The following is a 6,405-nucleotide window of genomic DNA, read 5'->3' as shown; positions in this document are numbered from 1 at the left end:
ACATATCAATTGCCTAGAGTTGTTAGCGGGGTCCTTTGCGGTTCGGAGTCTCCTCAAGGATCAGGGGAATTGTTGTGTTCTCCTCCGCATGGACAACATCTCTGCGGTGAGATACATCAATCATCTTGGGGGTACCAGGTCCAAAGTCTTGGCGGATTTGGCAAGAGAGTTCTGGCATTTTTGCCTCGACAGGGATATTATATTGAAAGCGGAATACCTCCCGGGAGTCAGCAACGAAGTGGCAGATTGGAACTCCAGGCACCTGCAAGACAGGAGCGATTGGATGTTGAACAGATCTCTTTTCGCCCGCTTAGCGTCCCTCTGGGGTCCCCTGACCATAGACTTGTTTGCCTCGAGACTGAATTGTCAAGTTCCCAGGTTTTACAGTTGGAGACCAGATCCGTTAGCTCTGGCCACCGACGCTTTCCTCCAGGATTGGTCGGGTCAGTTGGGGTATGCCTTTCCTCCCTTTGCCATGATAGCTCGGGTTCTGGTCCAAGTGCGCACACAAGTGGCGTCTCTGGTTCTAGTTACCCCCTTTTGGCCCTCTCAGGTTTGGTTCCCGGCCCTGCTGGAATTAGCAGTAGATATTCCCCGTCTTCTCCCTCCCGATCCCCTATTGCTGGTGGATCCGGAGGGTCTCCCTCACGAGTTGGTCCTGCGGGGACACCTTGCCCTTATGGCTTGGAAGATTTCAGCTCTTCCTGGTGCTTCAGAGGACTTTCGCAAGACTCTATGGCGGTCATCAGGGACTCCTGGGCACCCTCTACTAAGGCGGGGTATTCCTCAGAATGGAACAAATGGGTTAGCTGGTGTGTGGCTAGGCACCTCAATCCCGTTTCGGCCCCTCCTGTAGAGGTGGTTAATTTTTTAGTGGAGTTGTATAAGGAAGGAAAAGCCTACAGGACTGTTAATGGTTTTCGTTCAGCTATTTCAGCAGGACACCTTTTGGTTAAAGGGGAACCGGTGGGTAGGCATTTTTTGGTGCGAAGAGCCCTCAAATCTATCCATATTAAAGTTCCACCACAACCGAAGTATTCGGTTCTTTGGGATGTTAATATGGTACTGCAGCTCTTCAGGTCCTGGCCTCTTAATGAAGAACTGTCCCTGCAGCAGTTATTTGCCAAACTTGCTATGTTACTATGTCTAGTGTCTAATAAAAGGGTCTCTGATATCAGAGCTTTGGATGTGGATAATAAGATGTTCACCCCTCAGGGGGTTACTTTCTTTATCTCACGAAGGACTAAATGCATGACTTCCTCGATATCCTATCCAGCTTTTCCTGAAGATTGTAAATTATGTGTGGTTAATTGTCTGAAATGTTTGGAGCTCAAAACTGAACGTTTTAGACCTCCCAATACCTCTCAGCTGCTGATTTCCTTCCGAAAACCCCATAAGCCGGTCTCCCCTTCTACTTTGGCCAGATGGATCAAATGGGTTATGTGAGAGGCGGGGGTTGACACTTCCTCCTTTGGTCCCCACTCAGTCCGTGGTGCTATGGCCTCTAAAGCAGCCTTTCTGGGGGGTAGTTTGGAACAGATTCTAAAAGCAGCTGACTGGTCAAGGGAGTCAACTTTTAAGACATTTTACCATAAACGTATTGCTCATGTGGCGGTGAATGTAATGCAAGGGCTTTGAACTTGCATAATATGAGCCTCCTGTCTTGCCATAGAATACCTAATCCCCCACACTAGCGTGAGATGGGGGCTTAGATTCTATAAAAGACAAGGAGGCGAGTATTATCCCACCCACCCACCCTTAATGGTGTTGATTGTTGTTTCAGCTTTCGGTTGATGGCTTCGACGCAGGAAGAGGCAAGAGTTTCCGCTCCAAGTTGCTGAAGGTTTCAGCTCCGGCGTCTCCATGGGAGTTTGGTCTTCATTGTACGTGGAGAAGTTGTTCGGTGGTCGTGTGAAAAGGATCAGCTTCAGAAAGAGGGGGAGTTGTTAAAGGAATGGACCTATATGGGATTGGCTCGCTCCCTATTGGCTACCTCCAGGGCATGACCTGCCCACCATGTTGAACTGGGATGTTCCCATTACATTGTTATAACTTTATGTTTCTTGGGAAAAAATTTCGTTTTACAAAGTTTTATTCTTTGCTGCTGTGGATCTCAGTAAAGATTGTAATGCATAATACTCGCCTCCTTGTCTTTTATAGAATCTAAACCCCCATCTCACGCTAGTGTGGGGGATTAGGTATTGTTATTAAACACATGGAAAAAGAAAACGTTTTTTTGAGGTGTATCTGTCTTTATTTGTATTTAAACTTACATTTTGTAACTGACCCTAATGTATGGCAGGCTCCCAGCAACCACATGGTTGCTTAGAGCCATTTCACTGAGACAGGCTGCTAAAGGGCAGTCTCAGTGAAATGACCGAAAAAACCCAGAACCACTGGTTTGATCCCCGGGTCCAAGGTTAGAAACCTCTGGGTATTCACTGAGACAGGCTGCTAAGGGGCAGTCTCAGTGAAATGACCAAAAAAACCCAGAACCACTGGTTTGATCCCCGGGTCCAAGGTTAGAAACCTCTGGGTATTCACTGAGACAGGCTGCTAAGGGGCAGTCTCAGTGAAATGACCAAAAAAAAACAGAACCACAGGTTCGATCCCAGGGTCCAAGCTTAGAAACCTCTGGGTATTATTAAGCTCGTTATAAATAACCTATCATATCATATCCCTCTTTAGAGGAGTGAGGGGTCCATTTCGGGTGCTGGAGATGGCTAGGCCATTTTTATCCCCTTTTTTACAACTCTGCAACATAACCTTTTTGAACATTGGATTTTTTTATTGCCTTTTCTCCCCGTCTCATCACCCCGAGTTCTGCCTCTTACTGTCTTGCATATTCTGTGTTCTTTCTACAGGGGTGGGTTTTTGTAGTTTTTTTCTATTTAGATATTATTGCATATGTTCTGTTTAATCAAAGTATATATATATATATATATATATATTTTGTAGGAACTTGATTGGACATTCCGCTATTTTGGACTGCTATACTTTGCTGTTTGGGGTTGGTATGGAATCATAATCACATCCCTCTTGGGAATATGGCATTTGCTGGGCTAGTTTTCCACAAAAGGCGAAGGAGGTACATCTCTTAACTGCGCCTGCTTTAACTTTATGACTGGGTTCACTCTTTCCATGGGAGGGCAGAGTAGGCGCTTTACCCTGTACTTGTGGTGGGCACAAGTCAATTTGTCACATGCCCCATCACCCCCATGCAAATGCCATCCCCATGACCCTCACCCCCAACCAGAAGCTATGTCCCATGGCCCCACCCCAACCAAAAGCTATGCCCCATTACCCTCACTGGCTAACCAAAAGCTATGTTCCATGACCCTCACCCCCAACCAAAAGCTATGCCCTATTACCCCCACTGGCCAACCAAAAGCTATTCCCCATGACCCTCACCCCCAACCAAAAGCTATGCCATATGATTCCCACCCCCAACCAAAAACTATGCCCCATGACCCCAAACCCACAAGCTATGCCCCATGGCCCCCACCCACAACTAAATTTCATTCCCATAACCCCCATCCCCCAACCAAACACCATTCCCATGATCCCCAACCAAAAGCTATGCCCAATGGCCACAACCCCCAACCAAACACTATGCCCCATGACCCCCCAACCAAACGCCATCCACCTCAACCAAACTCTATGCCCAATGACCAACCCCCACGTCTCCCAACCAAACACCATCTCCATGACATCCACCCCAACCACAAATTATGCCCCATGACCTCCAAACCAACCAAACGCCATCCCCATGACTCCCATCCCCAACTATAGCTATGCCCCATGACCTCTACCCCCCAACAAAATACAATCCCCATGACTCCTCACAACCCAACAAAAAGCCATCCCTTTGGCTCCACATCCCCAACAAAACGCCATCCCTATGCCCCCTCAGCCCCCCAACAAAACGCCATGACCCTTCACCCAAACACCGTCCCTGACCCCACCCAAACAAGAATGCACTTACCTGGGAAAGTAGGTCGGCTGGCAGGAGGGCAGGTGAGCAGGAAGGCAGACAAGCAGGAAGGCTGGTGAGCGGCAGGCTGGAACTGGCTTATAGGGCAATAGAGACAAAGTAAGTTCCCACATCATCCTAAACATAGCTCTCTTTTCCCTAAAGAGAGCTCAAAAATTCTGTTTACATAAATTAATGGTTTCCACAGATAACTAAGAGTGTGAGATGTTCACCTTCTACTTTGTGATAGGGCAATAGGGCAATGATATGATATTTTATTTACATCACGCTCATACACAAGTGTTTCAGAGCGGGACCAGGCAAAGGGAGGGGAACAAGGGAGAACAAAAACAACGATCTTACTAGGCTCAGTGACATTAAGAGTATGAGAGTGCATGGGAGAGGGTAAGGGGGAAAGTGCATGGAAAGGGGGATAGGTGGAAAGTGCAGAAACAGAGGAGAGAACAGAGAAAGAAAAAAAAGAAGTAAAAATAAATAAATAAATAAAGGCGATAAACAGTAGTAGTGCAGCCAGCAAGTGGCAGGTGCTAGGTTAAGCATATAGGGTATATCTGATAAGTGCAGAAGAGAAGTGGGTGGGGGACTGTATGGGTACAGATACAGACCCCAGTGCAAGGGGTGGCATGGTGGCAGTGCAGGAGGGTGGCAGGGTGAGCAGGTACCTAGGCCCGATGGACAGAGGGTGGCCAGGTGCACAGTGCCGAGAGAGAAAACAGATCAGCAGGGAAGAAGAGGGGAAAAGGCAGAAGCGAAGAGTAAGGTCTTGAGGTGCTTCAGGAACCAGAGATGATTCTCCTCAAGTTTCAAGGTGGCAGGCAGGGAGGCTGTTTCAAAGGGAGGCCCTACCCCAAAGACAGAGATTTACCCCCAGCTCGTTTCTATGAAAAACAACTGACCTTGAGGGGGTTAGAAGTAGAGGAGCGAAGGACTCGAGAGGGGAGGTATTTACGGGGGGATAGTTGAAGGTATTTTGGCCCCATGCCCCAGAAAGCCTTGTAGACAATGCAGAGGGTTTTATACTTAATCCTTGCATCCACTGGGAGCCAATGAAGGGATTTCAGAACTGGAGCGATACGATCCCAGGGCTTGAGGCCAAGGACAAGTCTCACAGTCCTGTTCTGGATTAGTTGTTAAGGGCGGAGAGTGGAGGCAGGTAGATTTAGAAAGAGGCTGTTACAGTGGTCCAATCTAGAGAGGAACAGAGGTTGGGAAACAATGAGCTTCTGAGGGAAAAAGAGGAAAGGTAGAGTACCTCTGAGGAGGTGCAGTAAGAAGTTTGACTTTTTAGAGATATCAGAGATGTGCGCAGAGAAAGAAAGTGTGGAGTCAAAGATGCCCTCAAGGTTCTTGGCCTCGCAGGTAGGGGTAGGAGGAGGGCCAAGAGAGGCCAGCCAGAGAGTGAGGGGAAAGCATGGCGAAGGTGTACCAATGAGAAGGATCTCAGTCTTGTTGGCATTTAGACAGAGATCGTTGGCCGCACACCAATTTTGAATGGCGATTAGGCAATCGGAGATGAGGGAAGGAGAGGAGGTGGTTGAAGGAAGCCTGAAAATGAGTTGGGTGTCATCAGCATAGCACTGAAAATTAGAGCAGAAAATGGAAATGAAGTAGGCGAGAGTTGCCAGATAATGGTTGAAAAGCCAGTGCAAGAGGTTAGACCCCCGGGGAACACCACAGGTAGAGAGGAAGATAGGAAGGACCTAAGTTGTACCTGGGAGAGTCGATCAGAGAGGAAAGAGGTCAGCCAGGCCAGAGCCTGACCAGTGCCCGAACAAAAAACACAAAATGATAGCGCCACTTTTTTGGCCCATGTGGACCAGTTTGATAAGTTACTTCACCATGCAGCTGGTCGTTTTGACCAGTGTTACTGAATAAATCTTCTTTAAAATTCACAATTTGCATCACATTTTATCACAAACCTCCCTTATACCTACTACTCAAAACGTTTGTCACAAAAGCAATTCATTGCCATCTGCAACTGTGGGCCACTTTTTCATTGGTGCCTGTGTCAATTTTATGCCCCAGTCCCATCGTGGTGAGCGGACAAGCTCGCGGGTGGCAGCCAGGCTAGCTTGCTGGTCAAGCTAGGCTGGTCAAGCTGGTGTGTGGGCACACAAAATCAAGCTGACACATAAGCAGCTTGCTGACAGCTGCACCGTATCTCCATTGTGGGTCTCTGCCATAGCTTGTGGTTTATGCAGAGCAGCTACTGGCAGGTGTGGAGGCTTCAGGAATCCTTTAAAACGTTTTCTTTCTTTTATTTGTATTTGGTTCGTACAAAAACCTTTAGAAAATAGTCAAATTGTAGTAACATAAAAATAGAAAATGATAATAAACATCTGCATAAAAATACATCTTACATATTTACATCACGATTATTGCTCAAGATCATCACATAGTTGAGCAATTTC

The sequence above is a fragment of the Ambystoma mexicanum genome, chromosome 2q (genome assembly GCF_040938575.1).
Source record: "Ambystoma mexicanum isolate Mex_15411 chromosome 2q, UKY_AmexF1_1, whole genome shotgun sequence".
NCBI classification, from domain to species: Eukaryota; Metazoa; Chordata; class Amphibia; order Caudata; family Ambystomatidae; genus Ambystoma; species Ambystoma mexicanum.
The sequence above is the reverse complement of the archived record's forward strand: the minus strand, read 5'-3'. Positions refer to the sequence as shown.